The 13837-nt window shown below is 45.4% G+C and overlaps 1 non-coding gene across 1 annotated transcript; it reads right to left on the minus strand.

Moving 5' to 3' along the window:
* Nucleotides 1-2179: 2179 nt before the first annotated feature.
* On the minus strand, nucleotides 2180-2286 carry LOC135276383 (U6 spliceosomal RNA). The gene has a single exon (XR_010343918.1). It is a non-coding gene; the product is annotated as a U6 spliceosomal RNA (small nuclear RNA).
* Nucleotides 2287-13837: the final 11551 nt, after the last annotated feature.

The raw sequence follows: 13837 nt of genomic DNA on the forward strand, positions 1-13837 counted from the left end.
CTAGCTGGTACCCATGAGGTGGAGGTTGCAGCGAGCCGAGATGGTACCATTGCACTCCAGCCTAAGTGACAGAGTGGGACTCTGTCTCTAAATAAATAAATACATAAATGATTTTTTTCTGCCACCCCAGACTTCTGAAAAAGGAGTTGGGAGCTGTGCCCGAGGATGCCAGCCTTTGCCCTCAATTGCAAACAGAGTGGAGTGTCTCTTAGCTCAGGAGTTTGTGCTGCTCACGAGTTGCACAAACACAAAGTTGAGAAACACTGCTTGCTGAAAGGGGTGTAAAAGGCAAAGGACAAACCAGTTGTCCTCTAAAGTGGAGACATTTCTGTTCTATGTTGGGCTAAGATCTTAGAGAATGCAGGCAGGGAACAAGTTTTGCCGGTTTTCCAATGAGAGACCCCTGTGGTAAGAGAGGCTCTTCTTTCTTTACCTGGTGAGTTACTTCCTCTCTTTGGTACCCAATTTTCTCATGGTTAAAATTAGGGAGCCAAGCACCGTTGCTCACACCTGTAATCCCAGCACTTTGGGAGGCCAATGTGAGCAGATCACGAGTTCAAGAGATCAAGACCATCCTGGCCAAGATGATGAAACCCTATCTCTACTAAAAATACAAAAATTAGCCAGGAATGATGGCAGGTGCCTGTAATCCCAGCTACTTGGGAGGCTGAGGCAGGAGAATCTCTTGAACCTGGGAGGCAGAGGTTGCAGTGAGCCAAGATTGTGTCACTGCACTCCAGCCTGGGCAACAGAGTGAGACTCTATCTAAATAAAATAAATAAATAAATAAAAATAGGGAAGTAAAACCACATGTCCCCTAGGCTCCTTTCCTCTTAGTCTTTCTATGAGTTAATTAAAGAGATTTGTTTTCTTATAAGCACACATCCAAAAAGGTACTCATGGTAGGTTTTCCATGTTTTCTAGAATCTTGTAATTGCCCCAAATGATGAGGGAGTATTTGTAGGAGAAGCTCTTCCTTGCTTCCTTTTTTTTTTTTTTTAAAGAGATGGCTCCCTGTCACCCAGCCTGGAGTGAAGTGGTACAATCCTGGATCACTGCGACCTCAAACTCCTGGCCTCAAGTCATCCTCCAGTTCCAACCTCTGGAGTAGCTGGGTCAACAGACACAGACCACCATGCCCAGCTAATTTTTAAAATTATTTTGTAGAGTCAGGATCTCACTATGTTGCTCAGGCTGGCTCAAACTCCTGGCCTCAAGTGATCCTTCTGCCTCAGCCTCCCAAAGTGCTGGGATTACAGGTGTGAGACATGGTGCCTGGACCTTCATTGCTTTTCAATAACCTTAATTACCTTCTTCTGAATATCTTTAGAACTACAATGTTTTTGTCTTTTGAGGCTAGAATTGAAGCTGATTTCCATAAATAGTCACTTTGAGTCAAGTCTTTTGAATGAAGTCGGCGGCCAGAGATGATGACACAATTTTGGCTAAAACAATTTCCGAGAGAGCACACTGTGAACTCTAAAATGTGTGTGCTGGGGGCGGCTGGGGTGTGGGTGGTTCATAAAAAGAAAATATGAAGAAAAAAAAGTGAAATGTGTGTGCCAGTCACCGGGCCACAGTTCACTCTTCTTGCCAAACTCAGAATTGTAGATGAAAATTATTTATTTATTTGTTTGTTTATTATTTTTTGTTTTAGACTCACTCTGTCACACAGGCTGGAGTGCAGTGGCCTGATCTCAGCTCACTGCAACCTCCACCTCTGGGTTCAAGCAATTCTCCTGCCTCAGTCTCCCAAGTAGCTGGGATTACAGGCATGTAACACTACGCCTGGCTAATTTTTGTATTTTTTTTTTTTTTTTTGAGATAGACTCTCACTCTGTTGCCCAGGCTGGAGTGCAGTGGCCTGATCTCAGCTGACCGCAACCTCCGCCTCCCCAGTTCAAGCCATTCTTCCTGCCTCACCCTCCCAAGTAGCTGGATTAGAGGCACCTGCCACCATACCTGGCTAATTGTATTTTTAGTAGGGATAGGGTTTCACCATGTTGGTGGCTGGTCTCGAACACCTGACCTCAAGTGATCCACCCACCTCAGCCTCCCAAAGTGCTGAGATTACAGGCATGAGCCATTGTGCCTGGCCAATCTTTTCTAATATCAAAGGAATCAACAGGGTCTTCCCTTTCTTTTGATTCATTTATTTTCTTGGTTCTGAAATGTTTTTTAAAATATGGAATGCTTCATGCATTTGTGTGTTATCCTTTCAAAGGGAGCATGCTCTTCTTCTCTATTTCATGCCAATTTTAGTAGATGTACTGTGGAAGTGAGCACTGATTCTGTGTTTATTTATTTATTTGTTTGTTTGTTTATTTATGAGACAGGGTTTCACTGTGTCTTCCAGGCTGGAATACAGTGACATGATCATGGCTCACTGCAATCTCTGCTTTCCAGGGCTCAAGCAATCCTCCTGCCTGGGCCTTTCGAAGTGTGGAGGTTACAAGTGTAAGCCACTGAGCCCAGCCTGCAAAGTTTAACTGCTGACTTTGATGCCTGGTTTTGGTTGTACTAGACACTCCCACTACTTTCTTCTTTAAAAATTACTGGTTTGTTCAGCTCCTTCAAAATATCTTTGGTGTTTTATACATACATCCTAATATGTGAGGTGAGGTGTGGTGGCTCATGCCTGTAACCCCAGCATTTGGGGAAGCCAAGGTGGGAGGATCTCTTGAGACCAAGAGTTCAAAATCAGTCTGGGCAACATAGTTTTTGAATGGCAGTTTATTTTAAGCCATTGTTTCTGGAAGAGTTTAATCTGATCCAGTGTTGGATTTTTCTTTCACTCATAGAGACAAAAATAAAGATAATAGCTATAGCATTTATTGAGCACTAACTATGTGCCCACCCCTTGATCCTTGCCAAACCCTCTGAGGCATGGACCACTGTACTACCATCCCCATTTTATGGAGAAGATACTGAGGCAAAGGAGGTTTAAGTACCTTGCTAAGCATGGGCAGCTATTAATGTGGTAAAGCTGGGGTCCGGAACCACTCTTGTAACCAATGCAACACTGTGTCTCTGGACTCCAGACCAATCTCTCTGATGCTCAAAATTTGCCTGCATTAAATGCACTTTTGTGAAATATATTTTTTTATTTCTTTTTTGAGATGGAGTCTCGCTCTGTCTCCCAGGCTGGAGTGCAGTGGTGCAATCTCAGCTGACTGCAACCTCCACCTTCTAGGTTCAAGCAATTCTCCTGCCTATGTCTCCCAAGTAGCTGCGATTACAGGTGGCCATCATGACTCCTGGCTAATTTTTGTATTTTTAGTAGAAGCAGGGTTTTACCATGTTGGCCAAGCTGGTCTTGAACTCCTGACCTCAGGTGATCTGGCTGCCTTGGCCTCCCAAAATGCTCAGATTACAGGCATGAGCCACTGCACCCAGCCAGAATAAAAGATCTTTAAATGGAATCATTTAGTTATATTGAAACATTTACTTTGAGACCAGCCTGGCTAACATGGTGAAACCCTGTCTGTCTCTACTAAAAATATAAAATTAGCTGGGTGTGGTGATGTGCACCTGTAATCCCAGCTACTCTAAAGGCAGAGGCAGGAGAATCACTTGAACCCAGGATGCAAAGCTTGCAGTAAGCAGAGATGGTGCCATTGCACTCCAGCTGGGCTACAAGAGTGAAACTCCATCTCAAAAAAAAAAAAAAAGTTAATTTTGTGTCCTTACTTTTCCCCATTTTCTCATAAATCAATGAAAATTCTGCTGCAAACTTTCATCAGCCTTCCAACTAACATTGCGTTGGTCCTCCCTGCTCTCTTGGTTTAGTATACTGAGCTGAAATCTAAGAGATGCGGGTGGTGGGGAGCAGTGGGGCTTCCAGCTCTCCCAGTTCTTAAACTTGTGGCCTTATGTTCATGGTCCCACAATTTCTTATGTTAAATAGGGATTTTTATACCTACTTAGGGGTTGGCTCACACCTATAATCCCAGCACTTTGGGATGCTGACACCGGGCAGATCTCTTGAGCTCAGGAGTTTCAGACCAGCCTGGGCAACAGGGCAAAACCCTGTCTCTAAAAAGATACAAAAAATTAACCGGGCATGGTGGTGCATGCCTTTAGTGCCAGCTTCTTGGGAGGCCAAGGTGTGAGGATGACTTGATCCCGGGAGGCTGAGGTCACTGTGGAGTGAGCCATGATGGTGCCACTGCACTCCAGCCTGGGTGGCAGAGAGAGATCCTGTCTCAAAAAACAAACAAACAAACCTACTTTGCCAGATGAATGTTAGGATGAAAAGTGATTACATATACATTCCTGAAATAAAGTCTGTCCTCAGTTATAGCTGTTACCATTGATTGGAGATGTTACTTTTATTTTCAGTGTTTGGTAACAAATGCCTTTAAGTATAATAAGTTTCTTGTATACAGTCATTTATATGTTTAAATAATGTTTTAGGTATTTTATTGCTGATCATGGCATAGCATAAAGATGTGTTCATTTAAAACACTTTTGAAGTTGTGCAAGAAAAACTAATATGCAAAATATTCTTTTTTTTTTTTTTTTTGAGATGGAGTCTTCCTCTGTTAACCAGGCTGGAGTGCAGTGGTGCAATCTCAGCTCACTGCAACCTCTACCTCTGGGTTCAAGTGATTCTTCTGCCTCAGCCTCCCAAGTAGCTGGGATTACAGGCACCCACCACCATGCCTGGCTAATTTTTATGTTTTTTTATTTTTTTATTTTTTGAGATGGAGTTTTGCTCTTGTTACCCAGGCTGGAGTGCAATGGCGCAATCTCGGCTCACCGCAACCTCTGCCTCCTGGGTTCAGGCAATTCTCCTGCCTCAGCCTCCTGAGTAGCTGGGATTACAGGCACTCACCACCGTGCCCAGATAATTTTTTGTATTTTTAGTAGAGACAGGGTTTCACCATTTTCACCAGGATGGTCTCGATCTCTTGACCTCATGATCCACCCACCTCAGCCTCCCAAAGTGCTGAGATTACCAGCATCAGCCACTGTGCCCAGCCCTAATATGCAGAATATTGTATGTAGGTATTTTCTATATGTTAGACCCCCTCTAAGAAGGGTTTCTATGTAAGAATAGTACAAATGATCGGGAAAGGTTAATAGGCTTGACAAATTTATGTTTCTTAACACTGTAAAAGTAGTCCAGTTGTCCCATGGCATATGCATAGGACATATACCATACGGTGTTGGTTCCAGGACCCGTATTTCTACCAAAATCCTGGCACACTCAAGTCCCTGCTGTGGGCCCTGCAGATCCCAGGTATGTGAAAAGTTGAGCATCCATATATGCAGGTCTGCATTTAGTTGAAAAAGATCCACATATAAATGGGCCCATGCAGCTCAAACCCGTGTTGTTCAAGGGTCCACTGTATTTGAAAATAAATTTGACAAAAAAGTTGCCTTGTTTTACAAAATGTTGGATTACTACCTCTCTCATATCTTAATAAAAATACCATCTATTTGCCATCCCATTGAGATAATACAACTTTTAGAATAGAACCTAGGGCCAGGTGTGGTGGTTTACATCTGTAGTCCCAGCACTTTGGGAGGCTGAGGTGGGCAGATCACCTGAGGCCAGGAGTTTCAGACCAGCCTGACCAACATGGTGATACCCCGTATCTACTAAAAATATAAAAAATTTCCCAGGTGTGGTGGTGTGTGCCTGTAATCCCAGCTACTCCTGAGGCTGAGGCAGAAGAATTACTTGAACCCTGGAGGTGAAGTTTGCAGTGAGTCGAGTTCACACCACTGCACTCCGGCCTGGGCAACAGCAAAACTCCATCTCCATTTAAGAGGAGTTCATTTTCCCAATCATTAGGAAGAACTTGAAAGGGTAGTAAACTGTGGTCGTTTGAGAAGAAAAGCAAGTGGTCATATTTGAATGTAACATACTCAACTGGGTTGGGAACGAAACGGAATCTAGAGGTTGGTCATAAAAGTGCAAAACCAGGTGTTCTTATAAACCATGTACTCTTGTAAACACTGATAAGACATAGCACTGAGCCCTGGACCTTTCTTCTATAACGTGTTTGTACAGTAAAGCCTGGCTTTAATTCCAGCTCACACCCCCACCCCTAATCAGAGAGGATCAGGGCAGAGGGAGGACCCAAGGAACACTGGAACCTGAAGGGTGGGAATCTGAAGCCAGGACCGATTGTGGGAAATGGTGGGAATCAGGAAAGGAGAAAGTGAGGCAGAATGGAGGGCACAGGGTGGGAGGCAGTGAGCTGGGTTAGGAAGGATTAGAAATCAGAAGCTGAGGAAGGATCCAGAATGAAACTGTTCTTAAGAAGGTGCGAGCTGCAGCCAGGCGTGGTGGCTCACACCTGTAATCCCAGCACTTTGGGAGGCCAAGGTGGGCAGACAACCTGAGGTCAGGAGTTGGAGAACAGTGTGGCCAACATGGAGAATCACTGTCTCTACTAAAAATACAAAAATTAGTCTGGCGTGGTGGTGTGCGCCGCTAATCCCAGCTACTTAGAAGGCCGAAGCGAGAGAATTGCTTGAACCCGGGAGGCAGAGGTTGCAGTGAGCCGAGATTGCACCACTGCACTGTAGCCTGGGCAACAAGAGGGAAACTTGGTCTCAAAAACAAAATTGATTAAGTAATGAATGAGGAAATGTCTTGGAAACAGTTGTTCTTATCGTTTTGGGGGTTTTGTTGCTTGTTATTGTTGCTCTATCTAGGCGCCTTGTTTTTTTTTTTTCTTTTATGACAGAGTCTTGCTCTGTCACCCAGGCTGGAGTGCATCAGTGTGATTTTGGCTCACTGCAACCTCCACCTCCTGGGTTCAAGTGATTCTCCTGCCTCAGCCTCCCAAGTAGCTGGGATTACAGGGGCAGGCCATCATGCCCAGTGTTTTTTTTTTTTTTTGATATGGAATCTCACTCTGTCGCCCAAGCTGGAGTGCAGTGGCACCGTGTTGGCTAGCTGCAACCTCCATCTCCTGACTTCAAGCAATTCTGTCTCAGCCTCCTGAGTAGCTGAGATTACAGGTGCCCACAACCATACCCAGCTGATTTTAGAATTTTGGTAGAGACAGGGTTTCACCATGTTGACCAGGCTGGTTTTGAACTTCTGACTTCAGGTGATCTGCCCACCTCAGTCTCTTAAAGTGCTGAGATTACAGGCATAAGCCACAGAAAATGTTTTTTAAATCACAGCTGGTACACACCCCTAGTCCCAGTTACTTCAGAGTCCTAGGCAGGAGGATCACTCAAACCCAGGAGATTGAGGCTGCAGTGAGCCGTGTTCACACCACTGCACTCCACTCTTAGTGACAGAGTGAGACCCTGTGTCAAAACAAAAATCTCAATGGGTCTCCATTGCATATGCAGTCACCCAAGTAGCCAAGATTTAGAGAAATATCTTTCACAAATGCAGATGTACAAAAAGGACATGTCTTCATTTATTGAGGGAGTTTCAGTGTTTTTTATGTACCAATGCTTACATATGAAGTGAACGTTGTGAGGCTGGGTGTGGTGGCTCATTCCTGTAATCTCAGCACTGTGAGAGGCCAAGGTGGGCAGATCACTTAAGTTTAGTAGTTTGAGACCAGCCTGGCCAATGTGGAGAAACCCCATCTCTATTAAATATACAAAAATTAGCCAGGCATGGTGGCAGGTGCCTGTAATCCCAGCTACTCAGGAGGCTGAGACAGGAGAATCGCTTGAGCCCAGGAGGGGTAGGTTGCAGTGAGCCTATATCGTGCCACTACACTTCAGCCTGGGTGACAGAGTGAGACTCCCTCTTGAAAAACAAAGTTAACATTTTGATAATGCACTTTTGTGGAGTCACGTATCTGATGTCCAAGGCAGTGGAGGGAATGGCTGCCCCAGCTCTAGGAGAGACTGGTCTGCCTTCTGGATTTGTTCTGTCTGAGTCCCAGGCTGATGGATGGTGCCTGCCAACTCAAGGGCAGATCTTCCCTTCCTAGTCCACTCAAACTCACCTAGACACAACCCAAATCATCTTTTACCTGGTTTCCACATGTTCTTTCATTCAGTCAACATGACACCTACAATTTTTTTTTTTTTTTTTTGAGACAGAATCTTGCTTTGTTACCCAGGCTAGAGTGCAGTGGCTGGAACTCAGCTCACTGCAGCCTCAACCACCCATGCTCAAGTGATCCTCCTGCCTCAGCCTCTGGAGTAGGTGGGACTACAGGCAGGCACCACCACACCCAGCTAGTTTTTGTGAGATGGGATTTTGCCATGTTGGCCAGACTGGTCTTGAACTTTTGGACTCAAGTAAACTGCCTGCCTTGTCTTCCCAAATTTCTGGGGTTTCAGCATTTCAGTTGTGAGTCACCTTGCCTGATTGACACCTAAAATTAAGTCCCCAAGCCCATCTGTTGTCAGCAAGGTACCCTTCTCTATCTCCTCAACCTGTGCTTAATTTATAAATAAATAACAAGGTAATCGTTCACCTGTCATGATTCAACTAGCATGATAAAACTATCTGGCATACAACTGAAAACACATCCCTTCCCCAGAATTCATCTCTCAGGATTTCAACATAATGGATTTAAATTTTGGGGGGTTGTAATTTTTGAGATTTTAGATGTGAGGGATTTTGATCTTTTGGGATTTAACCTATTTCACAACCGAGCAGACTGAGTTGCAGAGAGGGGATGTGAACTGCCCAAGGTCTCACAGGTGGTGAGGGTTTGTAGCTGGAACTTGAACCAGGGTATACTTTGGAAAGAGATTCTACACTGAGCCTCCTCCTGAGAAGCCTGCTCTTCGGGGTTTGGAGGAAATTCATGGTCAGTAAACTGTGTCTCAGGAAGCTGTTCCTCTAATGCATCAATCAGGATAAACAAGATTATGAGGCAATAACAAACAACTTCCATTCTCTCTTTTTTGTTTGTTTTTTGTTTTTTAGAGATGGAGCACTCTGTCACCCAGGCTGGAGTGCAGTGATGCAACATTGGCTCACTGCAACCTCCACCTCCCGGTTCAAGCAATTTTCCTGTCTCAGTCTCCTGAGTAGCTGGGATTACAGGCATGACTCACCACACCCAGGTTAATTTCATATTTTTAGTAGAGACAGAGTTTCACCATGTTAGTCAGGCTGGTCTTGAACTCCTGGCCTCAAACGATCCTCCAGCCTTGGCCTCCCAAAGTGTGATAACCTGCTTTTTGTCATCTAAAACTGACTCTCTCTTTCTCAGACTGAGAGCTGTTCAGGCTTCATGTTAACTTCTTGAGCCAGACAGACTCCATCTTACCTTCTTCATTTTAGTTATTTTCCCACCATTCAGTATGTAACTGTAGTACGTAGCTTGGACAGGCTGACATTGGACACCTCCAGGAATGCATTTGTTGATAAGAGGCTGAGTTAAGTGGTAGCAGCAGAGCCTGGGAATGCGGGTGCTGTCAAGCACCCAGAGTCCCCATTATCTATAACAGCTTTACCTTTGCACCTGGCACTGCTTTATTTCTCATGTGCTAGTTTATCTTTTAACTTTTCGCTTACTCTGCTTCTGTGAAAAGTTTGCTTCAGCTAGCTTCCCTCTCCCTTTTAAAACTAGGTTATGTAAGACCACCTAACTTTTTCTTAGGGGCCAATAGAATTTTGGGCATTAGCCACCTCTCAGTCACCAGCTGAAATGAAGGACTCACAATTCAATCTCAGAGTGTGGTGCGCTCCTTGACTCGCTGCAGTATAACAAAAGCGCTGGGATTACAGGCATGAGCCGCTGCACCCAGTGCAACCCCTGTTCTCAATAGCTTACAACAGCCAAGGCTGATTTCTGTCCCACATGACACATCCACAGCAGCCTAATGGATTCGTCTGCATTGGAAACATCAAGAGTTCTGTGGCAAAAAGAAGAGACACCTGGCCACTTGCTGACTCTGAAAGTTTCTGGTAAAAACTGATACAGGTGGCCAGGCACAGTGACTCACACCTGTAATCCCAGCACTTTGGGAGGCTGAGGCCTGTGGATCACCTGAGATCAAGAGTTTGAGACCAGCCTGGCCAACATGGTGAAACCCCATCTCTACTAAAAATACAAAAATTAGCCAGGTGTGGTGGCATGCACCTGTAATCTCAGCTACTCTGGAGGCTGAGGCAGGACAATTGCTTGAACCTGAGAGGCAGAGGTTGTGTGAGCTGAGATCATGCCACTGCACTCCAGCCTGGGCAACAGAATGAGACTTTGTCTCAAAAAAAAAAAGAAAGTGACACAGATTCCTCTCAGCCACATGTCACTGATCTAAGCAAGACACCAGCAAATATTGTAAACACCAATACAAACCAGATAGCTGAAAGCTTTTGTTTCCTTTTGCTTTTCTTCTTTTTCCTGCCAAGATTCACTCTCTACCTCTTTTCTCTTTCAATAACCAGTTCATGGTTTCACTTTCCTTAGTATAAGAAAATGCTGGCTGGACGTGGTGTCTCATGCCTGTAATCCCAGCACTTTGGGAAGCTGAGGCAGGGGGATCACTTCAGGTCAGGAGTTCAAGATCAGTCTGACCAACACGGTGAAACCTGAGTCTAGTAAAAATATAAATAAATTAATAAATAAAAATACAAAATTAGCCAGGTGAGGTCATGGGTGCCTGTAATCCCAGCTATTCAGGAGGCTAAGGCAGGAAAATTGCTTGAACCCGGGAGGAGGAGGTTGCAGTCAGCCGAGATCTCACCATTGCACTTCAGACCAGGCAACAGGAGCAAATCTCAGTCTCAAAAAGGAAAAAGAAAAGGAAAAGGAAAAGCAAAAGGAAAGGAAAAGAAGAAAATTCTTTCTTCCATCTGACACAAGCCGGAAGAAGAAAATGTCATTTATTGTCCTGGGAGGAGATTCGTGCCCAGATTGTCCACCGGTGGAGTCCTGCACCAGCTCTCTCTGACACAGTGTTTTAGGAATCTTCTCTTGCACACTGGCTTTTTCATGTCTCTTGGACTTTGCCTATGTGGGTCTCTGCCAAACAGGCCTTCTCTCCATGTCTCACTATTATCCTCCTGCTTTATTTATTTACTTGTTTTATTGTTTGAGAAAGTGTCTGATGTAGTCACCCAGGCTGGAGTGCAGTGTGCAGCCAATTTGAGTCTCAAATTCCTGGGCTCAAGCAATCCTCCCATCTCAGCCTCCCAAGTAGGTAGGCATCGCCACACCTGGCTATGATTTTAATTTGTGTGTGTGTGGCAGTAGGGCGGGGTGTGGGGTAGAGACAGGGTCTCCCTATCTTGCCCAGGCTGGTCTCTAACTCCTGGGCTACAGCAATCCTCCCATCTAAGCCTCCCAAAGTGCTGGGATTACAGGTGTGGACCACCACACACACCCAACCTCTCCATCTACTTTATTTTATTTTTTATTTTATTTTATTTTGAGATGGAGTCTCTCTCTGTTGCCCAGGCTGGAAAGTAGTGGTGCGATCTAGCTAACTGCAACCTCCATATCCCGGGTTCAAGCAATTGTCTCCCTCAGCCTCCTGAGTAGCTGAGATTATAGGCACCCACCACCACACCTGGCTAATTTTTTGTATTTTTAGTAGACATGGGGTTTCACCATCTTGGCCAGGCTGGTCTTGAACTCCTGACCTCGTGATCCACCTGCCGCTGCCTCCCAAAGTTCTGGGATTACAAGGGTGAGGCCACGGTGCCCAGCCTACTTTATTTTATTTTATTTTATTTATTTATTTATGAGACAGTTACTCCCCTCCCTGATCCCCCAAGCTACAGTTCAGTGGTGCGATCTTGGGTTCACTGCAGTCTCCACCTCCCTATTTCAAGCAATTCTCCTGCCTCAGCCTCCCGAGTAGCTGGGATTACAGGTGTGCACCACCACCCCCACCTAATTTTTCTATTTTTAGTAGAGACAGGGTTTTGCCATGTTGGCCAAGCTGATCTGAAACTCCTGACCTCAAGGGATGCACCTGCCTTGGCCTCTGAAAGTGCTGGGATCACAGGCCTGAGCCACCACACCCTGCCCCATCCACTTCAGAAGGTTCAGCTGAGACATCTAATCTGGAGTATTTTCCTTGACCCCACTGCCACCTCTGACCTGGCTAGGGAAGAGGCTGGCCAGTTGCTCTGTTCTGCCTCACATAGTCTCAGCCTTGGATCAGATTCCAGCCACAGCCCTGGCAAACAGTCCAGGCAGGCTTTGACCTGATTCATGCTTCCCTCATGTCCTGCCCTGTTCCAAGAGAAACCCTCAGTGAATGGGAGACAGGAAACTGGGTCTAAGTGATTCTCCTATTCATTGCTTAGGCAGACAATTATGTACAATTTCTTTTTTTTTTTTATTTTTTTATTTTAAATATAGAGCTGGGGTCTCTATGTTGCCTAGGCTGGTCTCGAACTTCTGGCCTCAAGTGATCCTCACAACTCAGCATCCTAAAGTTCTGGGATTACAGGTGTGAGCCACCATACCTGGCCTATAATACATTTCTAGATGAGTCCTTAGGAATTCTGAAATCACCACTGCAAAATTATAAGTGAGACCGTGAAAGAGATTCGACCTAACTGACTCCATCATCGTGCTTCTAATCTCCAAGCTGTCCTTGTAGGCCAAAGTAACTTTGGGAAGAACTTAGTTAATTGTTTACAATTTGAAACAAAGATGGTAACAGCCCTTTCCTAAAACAAACTACCTTCTTGCCTGGGGACTAGACTGCCTTTGTAGAACTAACAAGTTAGCTAAAAGATTAGAAACTGTGGTTTCTAATAGGTTCATGAAGCTGGAGGCTACAAGATTCCAACCCTCCCCAAATTGCTCCTGGGGATAACATCACTATTGTAAAATGTAAAATCCGTGCTTGAGCTATTTTGCAGACCCTGCACTCAGTGGATCAGCTGGCATGACCCAGATGGATAAACTGGCACATCCGATTTTGTGGGCCCCACCCAGGAACTGACTCAGCTTGCGAGGACACCTTCCATTCCCTATGACTTCATCTCTGACCCAACAATCAGCACTCCCGACTCGCTGGCCCCCTCCACTCACTAAGTCATCCTTAAAAACTCTAATCCCTGAATCTTCTGCTCTAGGAGACTGACTTGAGTAATAATCAAACTCCAGGCTGGCATGATGGCTCACATCTATAATCCCAGCACTTAGGGAGGCCAAGGAGGGTGGATCACCTGCTATCAGGAGTTCAAGACTACCCTTACCAATGTGAAGAAACCCTGTCTCTCCTAAAAATCCAAAATTAGCCAGCGGTGGTGGCACATGCCTGTAATCCATCTACTCGGGAGACTGAGGCAGGAGAATCTTTTGAACCTGGGAGGCAGAGGTTACAGTAAGTGGAGATCGCACCATTTCACTCTAGCCTGGGCAACAAGAGTGAAACTCCATCTTGGGAAAAAAATATAAAAGTTAGCTGGGCATGGTGGTGCCCACCTGTAATCCCAGCTACTCAGGAGGCTGAGGCAGGAGAATCTCTTGAACCTGGGAGGCAGAGTTTGCATTGAACAGAGGTCATGCCGCTGCACTCCAGCCTGGGTGACAAAGTACAACTTAAATTTAAAACAAACTCCAGTCTCCCACATAACTGACTCTGCATGAATTACTCCTCCATTGCAAGTCCCATGTCCTGATAAGTTGGCTCTGTCTAGGCAGTGGGCTAAATGAACCTGCTGGGCAGTTACAATCCCTTTGGGTTAGGCCTTGGTTGCCCTTAGTGTGGCCATCTCTGTGGCACACGCGCTTCTTGCTTTTCTCTCTCCTCCTTTACCCTCCCAGTCCCTCAGTTGGCTCCCTGGATCCATTTCCCCAAACAATCCTCCTGCTCAAAAGTCCTGACCCTAGGTCCTGCTTTGGGTTGTAGGGGTTACCCAGGCTCAGGCCATGAGGACCCACTCTGGGTGCCCACACCCCAGTGCCACTGCCCCAGGCAC

This window comes from Aotus nancymaae, unplaced genomic scaffold (genome assembly GCF_030222135.1).
Source record: "Aotus nancymaae isolate 86718 unplaced genomic scaffold, 86718_ANA_hifiasm-v0.15.2.pri h1tg000001l, whole genome shotgun sequence".
NCBI lineage: Eukaryota > Metazoa > Chordata > Mammalia > Primates > Aotidae > Aotus > Aotus nancymaae.